Source organism: Schistocerca gregaria, unplaced genomic scaffold (genome assembly GCF_023897955.1).
Source record: "Schistocerca gregaria isolate iqSchGreg1 unplaced genomic scaffold, iqSchGreg1.2 ptg000008l, whole genome shotgun sequence".
Taxonomy (NCBI): domain Eukaryota; kingdom Metazoa; phylum Arthropoda; class Insecta; order Orthoptera; family Acrididae; genus Schistocerca; species Schistocerca gregaria.
Window position 1 is genome coordinate 846,285 of NW_026061700.1, and position 20,846 is coordinate 867,130.

Below are 20,846 nucleotides of genomic sequence, written 5' to 3' on the forward strand. Positions count from 1 at the left end.
CAGATAAGTAGGCTTGGAGACTAAAGTACTGAATTGCTACGACATTTCTGGGATAAAGTCTCACCAGGAAGTTTCGAGAGTTACAGTAAACTTACTGTGGGGCATCGGATTTAAGCTACTGGTCCACCAGGTGAAGCTCAATGGATCCACTGCTGACCTTGTAGATAAGTAGGCTTGGAGACTCCAGTTCTGAATTTTGAAAGAAATTTCTGGGTTATATTCTCACTAGCAAGCTTCGAGATTTACAGTAAACGTGCTTTGGTGCATCGGATTTTAGCTACTGGTCCACCAGGTGAAGCTCCATGGTTCCACTGCTGACATTGCAGAATAGTTGGATTGGAAACTAAAGTTGTAAATTGCGACAAAATTTCTGTGCTATATTCGAACCAGGAAGCTTCGAGACTTACAGTAAACTAACTTTGGTGCATCGGATTTAAGTTACTGGTTCACCAGGTGATGCTCCATGGTTCCATTGCTCACCTTGCAGATAAGTAGGATTGGAGACTAATGTTCTGAATTGCGACGAAATTTCTGGGTTACATTCTCACTAGGAAGATTCGAGAGTTACAGTAAACTTACCTTGGTGTATCGGATTTAAGCTACTGGTCCACCAGGTGATGCTCCATGGTCCAACTGCTGATCTTGCAGATAAGTAGGCTTGGAGACTATAGTTCTGAATTGCGACGTCATTTCTGGGTTATATTCTCACCAGGAAGCTTCGATAGTTTCAGTAAACGTGCTTTGGTGCATCGGATTTTAGCTACGGGTCCACCAGGTGATGCTCCATCGTTCGACTGCTGACATTGCGGATAAGTAGGCTTAAAGACTAAATATCGTAATTGTGACGAACTTTCTGAGTTACATTCTCACTAGGAAGCTTCGAAGTTTACAGACAACTTGCTTTGGTGCATCGGATTCAAGCTACTGGTCCACCTGGTGATGCTAGATTGTTCCACTGCTGACCTTGCAGATAAGTAGGCATCTAGATTAAAGTTCTGAATTGCTTCGAAATTTCTGGGTTACATTCTCCTAGGATGCTACGAGAGTGACAGATAAACTTACTTTGGTGTATTGGATTTAAGCCACTGGTACACCAGGTGATTCTTCATGGTTCCACTGCAGACATTGCAGTTAAGTATGCTTAGAGTCTAAAGTTCTGAATTGCGACGAAACTTCTGGGTTATATTCTAAATAGGAAGCTTCGAGAGTTACAGGAAACTTACTTTGGTGCATCGAATTCAAGATACTGGTCAACAAGTTTATGTTCCATTTTTCCACTGCAAGTCGATAGTTACAGTAAAGTTGCTTTATTGCATCGCATTCAAGCTACTGTTACACCAGGTGATGCCCCATGGTTCGACTGCTGACCATGCTGATAAGTAGGCTTGGAGACTAAAGTTCTAAATTGCGACGACATTCCTGGGTAACATTATCACTAGGAAGATTCGAGAGTTACAGAAACCCTGCTTTGGTGCGTCAGATTTAAGCAACTGGTCTACCAGGTGATGCCCTATGGTTACACTGCTGACCTTGGAGATAAGTACGCATGGAGATTACAGTTCGGAATTGCGTTGAATTTTCTATGTTCTATTCTCACTAGGAAGCTTCGAAAGTTACAGGAAAGTTACTTTGGTGTATCGGATTCTAGCTACTGGTCAACCAGGTTATGATCCATGGTTCCAATGCTGACCTTGCAGTTAAGTATTCTATGAGACAACAGTTCTGAATTACGACGAAATTTCTGGGTTATATTGTCACTAGGAAGCTTCGAGAGTTGCAGTAAACTTGCATTGGTGCATCGGATTCAAGCTACTGGTCCACCAGATGTTGTTCCATGGGGCCACTGCTGACCTTACAAATAAGTAGGCTTGGAGACTAAAGTTCATAATTGCGACAACTTTTCTGGGTTCTATTCTCAATAGGAAGGTTCGATTGTTACAGTAAACTTGCTTTTGTGCATCGGATTTAAACTACTGACGTACCAGGTGTTGCCCTATGGTTCCACACTGACCTTGCAGATAAGAATGCTTGGAGACTAAAGTTCTGAATTGCGACGAAATTTCTGCATTAAATTCTCTCTAGGAAGAGTCAATAGTTACAGTGAACTTGCTTTATAGCATCGCATCGAAGGAGCTGTTAGACCAGGTGGTGCTCCACGGTTCAACTGCTGACCATATGGATAAGTAGGCTTGGAGACCAAAGTTCTGAAATGCGACGAACTTGCAGGTTTACATTATTGTTAGGAAGCTCCGAGGATGGCAGTAAACTTGCTTTAGTGCATGGAATTCAAGCTACTGTTACCAGGTGATGCTCCATATTTCCACTGCTGACCTTGCAGATAAGTAGGCTTGGAGACTATAGTTCTGAATTGCGACGAAATCTCTGGATTATATTCTCACTGGGAAACTCCGAGAGTTACAGTAAACACGATTTGGTGCATCCGATTTAAGCTACTGGTCCACCAGGTGATGCTCCATGGTTCCACAGCTGACCTTACAGATAAGTAGGCTTGGATACTAATGTTCTGAATTGCGACGACATGTCAGGGTTTCATCCTCCTATGAAGGTTCGAGAGATACAATAAACATGCTTTGAAGCATCGGATTCAAGTTACTGGTCCACCAGGTGTTGCTCTATGGTCCAGCTGCTGATCTACAGATAAGTAGGCTTGGAGAATATAGTTATGAATTGCGACGTCGTTTATGGGTTATATTCTCACTAGGAAGCTTCGAGAGTAGCAGTAAACTTGCATTGGTGCATCGGATTCAAGCTACTGGTCCACCAGGTGTTGTTCCATGGGGCCACTGCTGACCTTACATATAAGTAGGCTTGGACACTAAAGTTCTGAATTGCGACGAAATATCTGGGTTGTATTCTCACTAGGAAGCTTCGAGAGTTACAGTCAAATTGCTTTGGTGCAACGGATTCAAGCTACAGGTCCACCAGGTGATGCTCCATGGTTCCACTGCTGACCTTGCAGATAAGTAGGATTGGAGACTAATGTTCTGAATTGCGACGAAATTTCTGGGATACATTCTCACTAGGAAGATTCGAGAGTTACAGTAAACTTACCTTGGTGTATCGGATTTGAGCTACTCGTCCACCAGGTGATGTTCCATGGTCCCACTGCTGATCTTGCAGGGAAGTAGGCTTGGAGACTATAGTTCTGAATTGCGACGTCATTTCTGGGTTATATTCTCACCAAGAAGCTTCGATAGTTTCAGTAAACGTGCTTTGGTGCATCGGATTTTAGCTACAGGTCCACCAGGTGATGCTCCATGGTTCGACTGCTGACATTGCGGATAAGTAGGCTTAGAGACTAAAGATCTTAATTGTGACGAACTTTTTGGGTTACATTCTCACTTGGAAGCTTCGAAGGTTACAGTCAACTTGCTTTGGTTCATAGGATTCAAGCTACTGGTCCACCTGGTGATGCTCCATTGTTCCACTGCTGACCTTGCAGATAAGTAGGATTGGAGACTAATGTTCTGAAATGCGACGAAATTTCTGGGATACATTCTCACTAGGATGATTCGAGAGTTACAGTAAACTTACCTTGGTGTATCGGATTTGAGCTACAGGTCCACCAGGTGATGCTCCATGGACCCACTGCTGATCTTGCAGGGAAGTAGGCTTGGAGACTATAGTTCTGAATTGCGACGTCATTTCTGCGTTATATTCTCACCACGAAGCTTCGATAGTTTCAGTAAACGTGCTTTGGTGCATCGGATTTTAGCTACGGGTCCACCAGGTGATGCTCCATGGTTCGACTGCTGACATTGCGGATAGGTAGGCTTAGAGACTAAAGATCTTAATTGTGACGAACTTTTTGGGTTACATTCTCACTTGGAAGCTTCGAAGGTTACCGTCAACTTGCTTTGGTTCATAGGATTCAAGCTACTGGTCCACCTGGTGATGCTCCATTGTTCCACTGCTGACCTTGCAGATAAGTAGGATTGGAGACTAATGTTCTGAAATGCGACGAAATTTCTGGGATACATTCTCACTAGGAAGATTCGAGAGACGCGTCGAAATTACTTGGTTATATTCTCACTTGGAAGGTTCGACAGTTACAAAAAACTTGCTCTGGTGCATCGGATTTAAGCTCCTGGTCCACCATTTGACGCTCCATGGTTTCACTGCTGACCTTACAGATAAGTACGCTTGTTGTTTAAAGTTCTGAATTGATTCGAAATATATGGGATATATTCTCACCACGATGCTTCGAGAGTTACAGTAAAGGTGCTTTGGTACATCTAATCCAAGCTACTGGTCCACCAGGTGATGCTCCATGTTTCTACTGCTAACCTTGCAAATAAGTAGGCTTGGAGACTAAAGCCTTGAATTGCGACAAAAGTTCTGGGTTACATTCTCACTAGAAAGTTTCGAGAGTTACAGTAAACTTGGTTTGATGCATCGGACTTAAGTTACTGTTCCACAAGTTGATGATTCATGGTCCACTGCTGTCCTTACAGATATGTGGGCTTGGAGACTTCAGTTCTGATTTGCGACGAAATTTCTGGGTTATATTCACACTGGGAAGCTTCAAGAGTTACAGTTATCTTTCACTGGTGTATCGGATTTAAGCTACAGGTCCACCAGATGATGCTTCAGGGTTCCACAGCTGACTTTACAGATAAGTAGGCTTGGAGACTAAAGTTCTGAATTGTAACGAAATTTCGGGATTAAAGTCTTACTAGTAGGATCCGAGAGTTACAGTAAACTTGCTTTGGTGCATCGCATTCAAGCTACTGGGAGACCAGGTGATGCTCCATATTTCGAAAGCTCACCATGCGGATAAGTAGGCAAGGAGACTAATGTTCTTTATTGCGACGAACTTGCAGGGTTACATTTTCATTAGGAAGCTTCGAGAGTTACAGTATACCAGCTTTTGTGCATCGCTGACCTACCAGGTGTTGCCCTATGGTTTTACTGCTGACCTAACAGATAAGTAGGCTTGGAGACTGCAGTTCTGAATTGCACCGAAATTTCTGGGATATATTCACACTAGGAAGCTTCGCGAGTTACAGTAAACTGGCTTTGGTGCATCGGATTTAAGCTACTGGTCCACCAGGTGATGCTTCATGGTTCCACAGTGACTTTACAGATAAGTAGGCTCTGAGACTAAAGTTGTGAATTGTGACGAAATTTCAGTATTAAATTCTCACTAGGAATATTCGAGAGTTACAGTAAACTTGCTTTGTTGCATCCCATTCATGCTACTGGTTAGACCAGTGTGATGCTCCATAGTTCGACTGCTGACCATGCGGAAAAGTAGGCTTGGAGACTTAATTTCGGAATTGCGTCGTTCTTTCTGGGTTACATTCTCACTAGGAACTTCGAGTGTTACAGTAAACTTGCTGTGTTGCATCGGATTCAAGCTACTGGTCCACCAGATGATGCTCCATGGTTCCACTGCTGACCTAGTAGATAAGAAGGCGTGGAGACTAATGTTCCGAATGCGACGAAATTTCTGGGTTATATTCTCACCTGGATGCTTCGAGAGTTAGAGAAAACTTGCTTTATTTCATCGGATTTAAGATACTCGTCCACCAGGTGATACTCCATGGTTCCACTGTTGACCTTGCAGATTAGTAGGCTACGTGATTATAGTTCTGAATTGCGACGTGATTTCTGCATTAAATTCTCACTAGGAAGATTCGAGAGTAACAGTAAACTTGGTTTATTGCATCGCCCTCAAACTACTGTTAGACGAGGTGATGTTCCATGGTCTGACTGCTGACCATGCGGATAAGTAGGCTTGGAGACTAAAGTTCTGAATTGCGACAAACTTGCAGGGTTACATTATCATTAGGTAGCTTCGAGAGTTACAGTAAACTAGCTTTTATACATCGGATTTAAGCTACTGACCTACCAGGTGATTCCCTATGGTTCCACTTTTGACCTTGCACATAAGTAGGCTTGGAAACTACATTTCTGAATTGCGACGAAATTTCTGGGGTATATTCTAAAAAGGAAGCTCGAGAGCTGCAGTAAACTTCCTTAGCTGTATCTGGTTCAAGCTACCGGTCAACCAGATGTCGATCCATGGTCCCATAGCTGACCTTACAGATAAATAGGCTTGGACACCAAAGTTCTGAAACTGCGACGAAATTTCTGGAATATATTCTCACCAGGAAGCTTCGAGAGTTACAGTAAACTTGCTTTGGTGCATTGATTTAAGCAACAGGCCCACCAGGTTATGCTCCATGGTCCACTGCTGACCTTACAGATAAGTTGGCTGTGAGACTACACTTCTGATTTGTGACGAAATTTCTGGGTTACATTCTCACTAAGAAGCTTCGAGTGTTTCAGTAAACTTACTTTGGCGTATCGGATTCAAGCTGCTGGTCAAGCAGATGATGGTCCATGGTTCCACTGCTGACCTTGCATATAAGTAGGCTTGGAGTCTAATGTTCTGAATTGCGACGAAATTTCTGGGTTATATTCTCACTAGGAAGGTTCGAGAGTTACACTAAACTTGCTTTGGTGCATCGGATTTAAGCTACTGTTCTACCAGTTGATTCTCCATGGTCCATTGCTGTCCTTATAGATAAGTAGGCTTAAAGACTACAGTTCTGAATTGCGACGAAATTTCTACGTTATATTCACACTAGGAAGCTTCGATAGTTACAGTAAACTTGCTTTGGTGCATCCGACTTTAGCTACTGTTCCACCAGGTGAAGCTCCATGGTTCCACAGCTGACTTTACAGATAAGTATTCTTGGAGACTAAAGTTCTGAATTGTGACGAAATTTCGGGATTAAATTCTCACTAGTAGGATCCGTGAGTTACAGTAAACTTGCTTTGGTGCAACGCATTCAAACTACTGGTAGACCAGGGGATGCTCCATATTTCGACAGCTGACCATGCGTATAAGTAGGCTTGGAAACTAAAGTTCTGAATTGTGACTTAATTTCTATATTAAATTCTCACTAGGAAGATTCGAGAGATACAGTAAACTTGCTTTGGTGCATAACATTCAAACTACTGGTAGACCTGGTGATGCTCCATGGTTGGACTTCTGACCATGCGGATATGTAGGCTTGGAGATTAAAGTTCTGAATTGCGACGAACTTGCATTGTTATGTTATCATTGTGAAGCTTCGACAGTTACAGAAAACTAGTTTTTGTGCATCGGATTTAAGCTACTGACCTACCAGGTGATGCCCTTTGATTCCACTGCTGACCTTACAGATAAGTAGGCTTGGAGAGTAAAGTTCTTAATTAGGACAAACTTTCTGGGTTACATTCTCACTAGAAAGCTTCTGGGATTACAGTAAACCTGCTATGGTGTATTGAATTCAAGCTACTGGTCCCCCAGATGATGCTCCATGGTTCCACAGCTGACCTTACAGAGAAATAGGCTTGGACACAAAAGTTCTTATTTCTGACGAAATTTCTGGGTTATATTCTCACCAGGAAGCTTCGAGAGTGACAGTAAACTTGCTTTGGTGCATCGGATTTAAGCTAATGGTCCACCATTTGATGCTCCATTTTTCCACTGTTGACCTTACAGATAAGTACGCCTGGAGACTATAGTTCTGAATTGGGACGAAATTTCTGGGTTATATTATCACCAGGAAGCTTCGAGAGTTACCGTAAAGGTGCTTTTGGTACATCGAATCCAAGCTACTGGTATACCAGGTGATGCTCCATGGTTGTACTGTTGACCTTGCAATGAAGTAGGCTAGGAGACTAAAGTCCTGAAATGCGACAAAAGTTGTGGGTTTCATTCTCTCTAGGAAGCTTTGAGAGTTACACTAACCTTGCTTTGGTGCATCGGGTTTAAGCTACTGGTCCACCATTTGATGCTCCATGTTTCCACTGTTGACCTTACAGATAAGTACGCTTGGAGACTAAAGTCCTGAATTGCGACAAAATTTAGGTATTAAATTCTCACTAGGAAGATTCGAGAGTTACAGTAAACTTGCTTTGGTGCATCGCATTGAAGCTACTGGTAGACCAGGGGATGGTCAATAGTTCGACTGTTGACCATGCGTATAAGTAGGCTTGGAGACTAGAGTTCTTAATTGCGACGATCTTTCTGGGTTACATTCTCACCAGGAGGCTTCGAAAGTTACAGAAAACTTACTTTGGTGCATCGGATTCAAGCTACTGGCCCATCAGGTGTTACTCTATGGTTCCTCTGCTGACCTTGCAAATAAGTAGGCTTGGAGACTAGAGTTCTGAATTGCGACGAAATTTCTGGGTTATATTCTGACAAGGAAGCTCAAGAGCTGCAGTAAACTTACGTAGGTGTATCTGGTTCAAGCTACCGGTCAACCAGATGTCGATCCATGGCTCCACAGCTGACCTTACAGATAAATGGGCTTGGACACAAAAGTTCTGAATTGTGACGAAATTTCTGCGTTATATTCACACTAGGAAGCTTCAAGGGTTACAGAAAAGCTGCTGTGGTGTATCGGATTCAAGCTACTAATCCAACAGATGATGCTCCATGGTTCCACAGCTGACCTTACAGAAAAACAGGCTTGGACACAAAAGTTCTGAATTGTGACGAAATTTCTGGGTTATATTCTCACCAGGAAGTTTCGAGAGTTACACTAAACTTGCTTTGTTGCATTTGATTTAAGCAACTTTTCTACCAGTTGATGCTCCATGGTCCATTGCTGTCCTTAGAGATAAGTAGGCTTGGAGACTACAGTTCAGAATTGCGACGAAATTTCTGGGTTATATTCTCACTAGGAAGCTTCGAGAGTTACAGTAAACTTGCTTTGGTGCACTGGATTTAAGCTACTGGGCCACCAGGTGATGCTTCATGGTTCCACAGCTGACTTTACAGATAAGTAGGATTGGAGACTAAAGTTCTGAATAGTGACGAAATTCGGGTTTAAATTCTCACTAGTAGGATCGGAGAGTTACAGTAAACTTGCTTTGGTGCATCGCATTCAAGCTACTGGTAGACCAGATGATGCATCATATTTCGACAGCTCACCGTGCGAATAAGTAGGCTTGGAGACTAAAGTTCTGAGTTGTGACGAAATTTCGGGATTGAAATCTTACTAGGAAGCCTCGAGAGTTACAGTAAACTGACTTTAGCGTATCGCATTTAAGCTACTTGTCAAACAGATGATGATCCATGGTTCCACTGCTGACCTTGCATATATGTAGGCTTAGAGACTAAAGTTATGAATTGCGACCGAATTTCTGGGTTATATTCTCACTAGGAAGGTTCGAGAGTTAGAGTAAACTTACTTTGGTGCATCGGATTTAAGCTACTGGTCCACCATTTGATGCTCCATGGTTCCACTGTTGACCTTACAGATAAGTACGCTTGGACACTAAAGTTCGGAATTGCGTCAATATATCTGGGTTATATTCTCATCAGGCAGCTTCGAGAGTTACACAAAACTTGCTTTGGTGCATCGGATTTAAGCCACTGTTCCACCAGTTGATGCTCCATGGTCCACTGCTGTCCTTAGAGATAAGTAGGCTTGGAGACTATAGTTCTGAATTGCGACGATATTTCTGGCTTACATTCTCACTAGGAAGATTCGAGAGTTACAGTAAACTTGCTTTGGTGCATTGCATTCAAGCTACTGGTAGACCTAGTGATGCTTCATAGTTCGACTGCAGACCATGCAGATAAGTAGGCTTGCAGACTACAGTTCTGTATTGCGACGAAATTTCTGGGTTATATTCTCACTACGAAGCTTCGAGATTTACAGTGAACTTGCTTTGCGTGCATTGGGTTTTAGCTACTGATCTACCAGGTGATGCTTTATGGTTCCACTGCTGACCTTGCAGATAAGTAGGCTTGGAGACTAAAGTTATGAATTGAGACGAAATTTCTGGTTTACATTCTCACTAGGAAGAGACGATAGTTACAGTATACTTGCTTTGGTGCATCGCATTCAAGCTACTGTTAGAAAAGGTGATGCTCCATGGTTCCACTGCTGACCTTGCAGACAAGTAGGTTGGAGACTATAGTTATGAATTGTGACGTAATATCTATGTTATATTCTCACTAGGAAGCTTCGAGAGTTACTGGAAACTTACTTTGGTGTATCGGATTCAGGCTACTGGTCAACCAGGTTATGATACACGGTACCACTGCTGACCTAGAAGGTAAGTACGCTTGGAGTCTACAGTTGTGCATTGCGACGAAATTTCTGGGTTATATTGTCACTAGGAAGGTTCGAGAGTTACAGTGAAGTTGCTTTGGTGCATCGGATTTAAGCTACTGGTCCACCAGGTGATGCTCCATGGTTCCACTGCAGACTTTACAGATAAGTAGGCTTGGAGACTAGTGTTCTGAATAGTGACGACATTTTTGGATTAAATTCTGACTAGGAAGATTCGAGAGTTACAGTAAACTTGCTTTGGTGCATGCCATTCATGCTACTGGTAGACCAGGTGATGCTCCATACTTCGACTGCTGACCATGCGGATAAGTAGGCTTGGAGACTACAGTTCTGAATTGCGACAAAATTTCTGGGTTATATTCTCACCAGGAAGATTGAAGAGTTACAGTAAATTTGCTTTGGTAAATCGGATTTAAGCTACAGGTCCACCAGGTGATGTTCCATTGTCCACTGCTGAGCTTACAGATAAGTAGGCTTGGAGACTACAGTTCTGAATTGCGACGAAATTCCTGGGTTATATTCTCACTAGGAAGCTTCGAGAGATACAGTAAACTTGCTTTGGTGAATTGGATTGAAGCTACCGGTCCACCAGGTGAATCTCCATGATTCCACAGCTGACGTTACAGATAAGTAGTCTTGGAGACACAAGTTCTGAATTGTGTCGATATTTCTGGGTTATATTCTCACTAGGAAGCTTCGAGAGTTACAGTAAAACTTACTTTGGCATATCGGATTCAAGCTACTGGTCAACCAGATGATGATCCACGGATCCACTGCTCACTTAGCATATATGTATGCTTGGAGACTAAAGTTCTGAATTGTGACAAATTTCTCCATTAAATTCTCACTAGGAAGATTCGAGACTTACAGGAAACTTCCTTTGGTGCATCGGATTTAAGCTACTGGTCCACCAGGTGATGCTCCATGGTTCGACTGCTGACTTTGCGGATAAATAAGCTTGGACACTAATGTTCTTAATTGCGACGAATTTTCTGGGTTACATTGCCACTAGGAAGCTTCGATGGTTACAGTCACCCATCATTGGTGCATTGGGTTCCAGCTACTGTTCTACCAGGTGATGCTACACAGTTCCACTGATGACCTTGCAGATAAGAACGCTTGGAGACTACAGTTCTGAATTGCGACAGAATTTCTGGGTTACATTCTCACTAGGAAGCTTCGAGAGTTAGAGTAAACTTGAATAGGTACGTCGGATTTAAGCTACTGGTCCACCAAGTGATGCTCCATGGGTCCACTGGTGACCTTGCAGATAAGTAGGCTTGGAGAATAAAGTTATGAACTGCGACTAAATTTCTGTGTTATATTCTAATCAGGAAGCTTCGAGAGTTACGGTAAACTTGCTTTGGTGTATCGGATTTAAGCTACTGGTCCACCAGATGATTATCCATGGTTCCACTGCTGATCTTGCAGATAAGTAGGTTTCGAGACTATAGATTTAAATTGCGACGAAATTTCTGGGTTATATTCTCACCAGGAAACTTCGAGACTTACAGTAAACTTGCTTTGATGCATCGGATATAACCTAAGGTCCGCCAGGTGATGCTCCATGGGCCACTGCTGACCTTGCAGATAAGTAAGATTGGAGACTAAAGTTCTGAATTGCGACAACATTCCTGGATTAAATTGTCTCTAGGAATCTTCAAGAGTTACAGTAAACTTGCTTTTGTGCATCGGAATTGAGCAACAGGTCCACCAGGTGATGCTCCATGGTTACACTGCTGACCTTACAGATAAATAGGGTTGGAGACTAATGTTCTGAATTGTGACGAAATTTTTGGTTTGAGTTCTCACTAGGAAGATTAGAGAGTTACAGTAAACTTGCTTTGGTGCATCGCATTCAAGCCACTAATAGACCAGGAGAAACACCATGGTTCGACTGGTGTTCTTGCGGATAAGTAGGTTTGGAGACTAAACTTCTTAATTGCGACGAACGTTTGGGGTTTACATTCTCACAAGGAAGCTTCGAGGGTCACAGTCAACTTGCTTTGATGAATCGGATTCAAGTTACTGGTCCACCAGGTGATGCTCCATGGTTCCACTGCTGACCTTGCGGATAAGTAGGCTTGGAGACTATAGTTCTGAATTGTGACGAAATATCTATGTTATATTCTCACTAGGAAGCTTCAAGAGTTACAGGAAACTTACTTTGGTGTATCGGATTCAAGCTACTGGTCAACCAGGTTATGATAGATGGTACCACTGCTGACCTTGAAGATAAGTAGGCTTGAAGTCTATAGTTCTGCATTGCGACGAAATTTCTGGGTTATATTCTCACTAGGAAGATTCGAGAGTTACAGTGAAGTTGCTCTGGTGCATCGGATTTAAGCTACTGGTCCACCAGGTGATGCTCCATGGTTCCACTGCTAAATTTACAGATAAGTAGGCTTGGAGAGTTACGTTATGAATTGCGACGAAATTCCTGGGTTATATTCCCACTAGGAAGCTTCGAGAGTTACAGTAAACTTCCTTTGGTGCATCGGATTTAAGCTACTGGTCCACCAAGTGATGCTCCATAGTTCCACTGCTAATCTTGCAGATAAGTAGGCTTGGAGACTAAAGTTCTTAACTGCTACGAAATTTCTGTGTCGTATTCTCAGCAGGAACCTTCGAGAGTTGCAGTAAACTTGCTTTTGTGCATCGGATTTAAACAACTGGTACACCAGGTATGCTCCATGTTTCCACTGCTGACCTTGCAGATAAGTAGTCATGGAGTCTAAATTTCTATGTTGCGACGAAAGTTCGGTGTTTTATTCTCACCAGGAAGCTTCGAGAGTTACAGTAAACCTGCTTTGGTGCATCGGATTTAAGGTATTGGTCCACCAAGTGATGCTCCATGGTTCCACTGCTGACCTTGCAGATATGTAGGCTTGGAGACTAAAGTTATTAATTGCGACGACACTTCTGGGCTACATTCTCATTAAGATGCTTCGAGAGTTACAGTAAACTTCCTTTGGTGCATCGGATTTAAGCTACTGGTCTACCAGGTGATGCCCTATGGTTCTACTGCTGACCTTGCATATGAGAAGGCTTGGAGATTGAAGTTCTGAATTGCGAAGAAATTTCTGGATTAAATTCTCACTAAGAAGATTCGATAGTTACAGAACACTTGCTTTGCTGCATCGCATTCAAGCTACTCAATGGTTCGTTTGCTGACCTTGCGGATAAGTAGGCTAGGAGACTAAACTTCTTAATTGCGACGAACGTTCTTGGTTACATTCTCACTAGGAAGCTTCGAGGGTTCCAGTGAACTGCTGTGGTGCATCAGATTCAAGCTACTGGTCCACCAGGTGATGCTCCATGGTTCCACTGCCGTCATTGCAGATAAGTGGGGTTGGAGACTAAAGTTCTGAATTGCGACGAAGATTCTGGATTATATTCTCACCAGGAAGCTTCGAGATTTACAGTAAAGGTGCTTTGCTGGAACAGATTTTAGCTTCTGGTCCACCAGGTGATGCCCCATGGTTCCTCTGCTCACCTTGCAGATAAGTAGACTTGGAGACTAAAGTTCTGAATTGCGATGAAATTTCAGTGTTATATTCTCACCAGGAAGCTTAGAGAGTTACAGTCAACTTGCTTTGGTGCATCGGATTCAAGCTACTGGTCCACCAGGTGATACTCCATGGTTCTACTGCTGAACATCCAAATAAGTAGGCTTGGAGACTAAAGTCCTGAATTGCGACGAGAGTTTTGGGTTACATTCTTACTAGGAAAATTCGAGAGTTACAGTAAATTTCCTTAGGTGCATCGGATTTAATCTACTGGTCCACCAGGTATGCTCCATGGTTCCACTGCTGACCTTGCAGTTGAGTAGGCTTGGAGGCTAAAGTTCTATATTGCGACGAACGTTCTTGGTTATATTCTCACCAGGAAGCTTCGAGAGTTACAGTAAACTAGGTTTGGTGCATGGGACTTAACCTAAGGTCCACCAGGTGATGCTCTATGGTCCACTGCTGACCTTACAGATAAGTAGGCTTGGAAACTGAAGTTCTTTTTTGCGACCAAATTTATGGACTACATTCCCACTAGGAAGCTTCGAGAGTTACAGCAAACTTCCTTTGGTGTATCCGATTTAAGCTCCTGGTCCACCAGGTGATGCTTTATTGTTCCTCTGTTTACCTTGCAGATAAAAAGGCTTGGAGACTAAAGTTCTGAATAGCGACGAAATTTCTGGGTTATATTCTCACTAGGAAGCTCGAGAGCTACAGCAAACATACTTTGGTGTATAAGATTCAAGCTACTGGTCAACCAGATGCTGATCCATGGTTCCAGTGCTGACCTTGCAGATAAGTACACTTGGAGACTACAGTTCTGAATTGCGACGAATTTTCTCTGTTACATTCTCACTAGGGAGCTTCGATTCTTACAGCAAACTTGCTTTGGTGCATCAGATTCAAGCTACTGGCCCACCAGGTGATGCTCCATGGTTCCACAGCTGCCCTTACAGATACGTAGGCTTGGACACTGAAGTTCTGGACTGCGACGAAATTTATGGGTTACATTCCCACTAGGAAGCTTCGAGAGTTACAGCAAACTTGCTTTGGTGCATCGGATTATAGCTCCTGGTCCACCAGGTGATGCTCCATTGTTCCAATGCTTACCTTGCAGATAAGTAGGCTTGGTGAGTAACATTATGAATTGCGACGAAATTTCTCGGATATATTCTCACCAGGAACCTTCTAAAGTTACAGTAAACTTGCTTTGGTGCATCGGATTTAAATCTAAAGCCCGCCAGCTGATGCTCCATGGTCCAAATGCTGACCTTGCAGATAAATAGGCTTGGAGACTTAAGTTCTATATTGCATCGAAATTTGTGGGTTATATTCTAACTAGGAAGCTTCGAGAGATACAGTAAACTTCCTTTGGAGCATCGGTTTTAGGCTACTGGTCCACCAGGTATGCTCCATGGTTCCACTGCTGACCGTGCAGATAAGTAGGCATGGAGGCTAAAATTCTGTATTGAGACGAACGTTCGCCGTTTTATTCTCACCAGGAAGCTTCCAGAGTTACTGTAAACTTGCTTTGGTGCATCGGATTTAAGCTCCTGGCCCACCAAGTGATGCTCCACAGTTCCACTGCTGACCTTGCAGATAAGTAGGCTTGGAGAATAAAGTTTTTTATTGCGACGAACTTTCTCACTAGGAAGCTGCGCGGGTTACAGTTGACTGCTGTGGTGCATCAGATTCAAGCTACTGGTCAACCAGGTGATGCTCCATGGTTGCACTGCAGACCTTGCAGTTAAGTAGGCTTGGAGAATAAAGTTCTAGATTGCTATGAAATTTATGGGTTACATTCTCACTAGGAAGCTTCGAGAGTTCCAGTAAACTTTCTTTGGTGCATCGGATTTAAGCTACTGGTCCACCAGGTGATGCTCCATGGGCCACTGCTGACCTTGCAGATAAGAAGGATTGGAGACCAAAGTTATGAACTACGACTAAATTTCTGTGTTTTATTCTCACCAGGAAGCTTCGGGAGTTACAGTAAACTTGCTTTGGTGCATCAGGTTTAAGCTACTGGTCAACCAGGTGATGCTACATTGTTCCACTGCAGTCCTTGCAGATAAGAAGACTTGGAGACTAAAATTCTGAATTGCGACGAAATTTCTGGGTTATATTCTCACAGGGAACCTTCGAGAGTTACAGTAAAGGTGCGTTTGTGCATCGGATTTAAGCTACAGGTCCTCCAGGTGATGAATACTTGTTCCACAGCTGACTTTACAGATAAGTAGTCTTTTAGACTAAAGTTCAGAATTGTGACGAAATTATGGGGTTAAATTTTGACTAGGAAGATTCAAGAGTTACAGTAAACTTGCTTTGGTGCATCGGATTTAAGCTACTGCTCCACCAGGTATGCTCCATGATTCCACTACTGACCTTGCAGTTAAGTAAGCATGGAGACTTTTTATACAGCGATGAACGTTCGGGGTTTTATTCTCACCAGGAAGCTTCGAGAGTTATAGTAAACTTGCTTTGGTGCATCGGATTTAAGCTAAGGTCCACCAGGTGATGCTCCATGGTTTCACAGCTGACCTTACAGACAAGTAGGCTTGGAAGATAAAGTTCTGAATTGTGACGAACTTTCTGGGTTACATTCTCACTAGGATGCTTCGCGGTTTACAGTCAGCCATCATTGGTGCATCGGATTCAAGCTATTGGTCTACCAGGTGATGCTCCACGGTACCGCTGCTGACCTTGCAGATTAGTAGGCTTGGAGAATAAAGTTCTGAATTGCGGCGAAATTTCTGGGTTATATTCTCACCAGGAAGCTTCGAGAGTTACAGCAAACTTGCTTTGGTGTATCCGATTTAAGCTCCTGGTCCACGAGGTGAAGCTACATGGTCCACTGTTCACCTAACACATAAGTAGACTTGGAGACTAAAGTTTTGAATTGCGACGAAATTTCTGTGTTATATTCTCACCAGGAAGCTTCGAGAGTTACAGTAAACTTGCTATGGTGCATCGGAATTAGGCTACTAGGAGACATGGTGATGCTCACTGGTTGCACAGCTGACCTTACAGATAAGTAGGCTTTTAGACTAAAGTTCTGAATGTGACGAAATTACGGGATTTAATTCTAAATAGGAAGATTCAAGAGTTACAGTAAACTTGCTTTGGTGCATCAGATATAAGCTACTGGTCCACCAGGTTACGCGCCATGGTTCCACTGCTCACCTTGAAGATAAGTAGGATTGGAGACTAAAGTTATGAACTGCGACGAAATTTCTGTGTTATATTCTCACCAGGTAGCTTAGAGAGTTACAGTAAACTTTCTTTGATGCATCGGATTTAAGCTACTTGTCCACCAGGTATGCTTTATGTTTCCACTGATGTCCTTGCAGATAAGTAGTCATGGAGGCTAATGTTCTACATAGCGTCGAACGTTCGGGGTTTTATTCTCACCTGGAAGGTTCGAGAGTTACAGTAAACTTGCTTTGGTGCATCGGATTTAAGCTAGGGTCTACCAGTTGATGCTCAATTATTCCACAGCTGGCCTTACAGATAAGTAGGTTTGGAGGAGAAAGTTCTGAATTGTGATGAACTTTCTGGGTTACATTCTCACTAGGAAGCTTCGAGGGTTACAGTCAACCATCTTTGGTGCATCGGATTCAAGCTACTGATCCACCAGGTGATGCTCCACGGTTCCACTGCTGACGTAGCAGATACGTAGTCTTGGAGAATAAACTTTTGAATTGCGACGACATTTCTGGGTTACATTGTCACTAGGATGCTTTGAGAGTTACAGTAAACTTCCTTTGGTGCATCGGATTTAAGCTACTGGTCTACCAGGTGATGCCCTATGGTTCCACTGCTGACCTTGCATATAAGTAAGCTTGGAGATTAAAGTTCTAAATAGCGACGAAATTTCTGGATTAAATTCTCAGTAGGAAGAGTCGATAGTTACAGTACACTTGCTTTACTGCATGGCATCCAAGCTACTGTTGGACCTGGTTATGCTCTATGGTACGACTGCTGACCTTACGGATAAGTAGGCTTGAAGACGAAAGTTCTTAATTGCGACGAACTTTCTGGGTTACATTCTCACTAGGAAGCTTCGAGCGTTACAGTTACTGCTTTGGTGCATCAGATTCAAGCTACTGGTCAAACAGGTGATGCACCATGTTTCCACTGCAGACCTTGAAGATAAGTAGGCTTAGAGACAAAAGTTCTGAATTGCGACGAAATTTCTGGGTTATAGTCTTACCAGGAAGCTTGGAGGTGTAGTGTAAACTTGCTTTAGTGCATCGGAATTAGGCTACTAGGAGACAAGGTGATGCTCACTGGTTCCACAGCTGACCTTACAGATATGTAGGCTTTTAGACTAAAGTTCTGAATTGTGACGAAATTAGGGGATTAAATTCTGACTAGGAAGATTCAAGAGTTACAGTAAACTTGCTTTGTTGCATCAGATATAACCTACTGGTCCACCAGATGATGCTCCATGGTTCCACTGCTCACCTTGCGGATAAGTAGGCATGGAGACTAAAGTTATGAATTGCGAGGAAATTTCTGTGTTATATTCTCACCAGAGCACTGAAAGACCTGAGTCGAAACATGGCCCCCGGAGTAGACAACATTCCATTAGAACTACTGACGGTCTTGGGACAACCAGTCCTGACAAAACTCTACCAGCTGGTGAGCAAGATGTATGAGACAGGCGAAATACCCTCAGACTTCAAGAAGAATATAATAATTCCAATCCCAAAGAAAGCAGGTGCTGACAGATGTGAAAATTACCGTACAATCAGTTTAATAAGCCACGGCTGCAAAATACTAACGCGAATTCTTTACATACGAATGGAAAAACTGGTAGATGCAGACCTCGGGGAGGATCAGTTTGGATTCCGTCGATATGTTGGAACACGTGAGGCAATACTGACCTTACGACTTATCCTAGAAGAAAGATTAAGAAAAGGCAAACCTACGTTTCTATCATTTATAGACTTAGAGAAAGCTTTTGACAATGTTGACTGGAATACTCTTTTTCAAATTCTAAAGGTGGCAGGGGAAAATACAGGGAGCGAAAGGCTATTTATAATTTGTACAGAAACCAGATGACAGTCATAAGAGTCGAGGGGCATGAAAGGGAAGCAGTGGTTGGGAAAGGAGTGAGACAGGGTTGTAGCCTCTCCCCGATGTTATTCAATCTGTATATTGAGCAAGCAGTAAAGGAAACAAAAGAAAAATTTGGAGTAGGTATTAAAATTCATGGAGACGAAGTAAAAACTTTGAGGTTCGCCGATGACATTGTAATTCTGTCAGAGACAGCAAAGGACTTGGAAGAGCAGTTGAACGGAATGGACAGTGTCTTGAAAGGAGGATATAAGATGAACATTAACAAAAGCAAAACGAGGATAATGGAATGTAGTCAAATTAAATCGGGTGATGCTGAGGGATTTAGATTAGGAAATGAGACACTTAAAGTAGTAAAGGAGTTTTGCTATTTAGGAAGTAAAATAACTGATGATGGTCGAAGTAGAAAGGATATAAAATGTAGACTGGCATTGGCAAGGAAAGCGTTTCTGAAGAAGAGAAATTTGTTAACATCGAATATAGATTTATATATCAGGAAGTCGTTTCTGAAAGTATTTGTTTGGATTGTAGCCATGTATGGAAGTGAAACATGGACGATAACTAGTTTGGACAAGAAGAGAATAGAAGCTTTCGAAATGTGGTGCTACAGAAGAATACTGAAGATAAGGTGGATAGATCACGTAACTAATGAGGAGGTATTGAATAGGATTGTGGAGAAGAGAAGTTTGTGGCACAACTTGACTAGAAGAAGGGATCGGTTGGTAGGACATGTTTTGAGGCATCAAGGGATCACAAATTTAACATTGGAGGGCAGTGTGGAGGGTAAAAATCGTAGAGGGAGACCGAGAGATGAGTACACTAAGCAGATTCAGAAGGATGTAGGTTGCAGTAGGTACTGGGAGATGAAGCAGCTTGCACAGGATAGAGTAGCATGGAGAGCTGCATCAAACCAGTCTCAGGACTGAAGACAACAACAAACAACAACATTCTCACCAGGAAGCTTCGAGAGTTACAGTAAACTTTCTTTGGTGCATCGGATTTAAGCTAATTGTCCACCAGGTATGCTTCATGGTTCCACTGATGACCTTGCAGATAAGTAGGCATGGAGGCTAAAGTTCTATATTGCGACGAACGGTCGCGGTTTTATTCTCACCAGGAAGCTTCGAGAGTTCCAGTAAACTTTCTTTGGTGCATCGGATTTAAGCTACTGGTCTAACTGGTGATGCCCTATGGTTCCACTGCTGACCTTGCATATAAGTAGGCTTGGAGATTAAAGTACTTAATTGCGACGAAATTTCTGGATAAAATTCTCACTTGGAAGAGTCGATAGCTACAGTAAATTTGCTTTGCTGCATCGCATTCAAGCTACTGTTAGACCAGGTCATGCTCTGTGGTTTGATTGCTGACCTTGCGGATAAGTAGGTTTGGAGACTAAAGTTCTTAATTTCGACAAACTTTCTGGGTTACATTCTCACTAGGAAGCTTCGACGGTTACAGTTAACTACTGTGGTGAATCAGATTAAAGCTACTGGTTCACCAGGTGATGCTCTATGGTTCTACCGCTGACCTTGCAGATATGTAGGATTGGAGATTAAAGTTCTGAATTGCTACGAAATTTATGGGTTACATTCTCACTAGGAAGCTTCGAGAGTTACAGTAAACCCTCTTTGGTGCATCGGATTTAAGGTACTGGTCAACCTAGTGATGCTCCATGGTTCCAATGCTCACCTTATATATAAGTAGACTTGGAGACTAAAGTTCTGAATTGCGACGAATTTTTTGTGTTATATTCTCACCAGGATTCCTCGAGATATACCGTAAACTTGCTTTAGTGCATAGGAATTCGGCTACTGGTCCACCTGGAGATGCTCACTAGTTCCACAGCTGACCTTAAAGATAAGTAGGCTTTTAGACTAAAATTCTGAACTGCGACGAAATTTCTGTATTACATTCTCACTAGGAAGAGTCGATAGTTACATTACACTTGCTTTGCTGCATCGCATTCAAGCTACTGTTAGACCTGGTCATGCTCTATGGTTCGAATGCTGACCTTTTGGATAAGAAGGCTTGGAGAATAAAGTTCTAAATTGCGAAGACATATCTGGGTTACATTCTCACTGGGACGCTTCGAGGGCTACAGTTAACCGCTCTGGTGCATCAGATTCAAGCTACTGGTCCACCAGGTGAT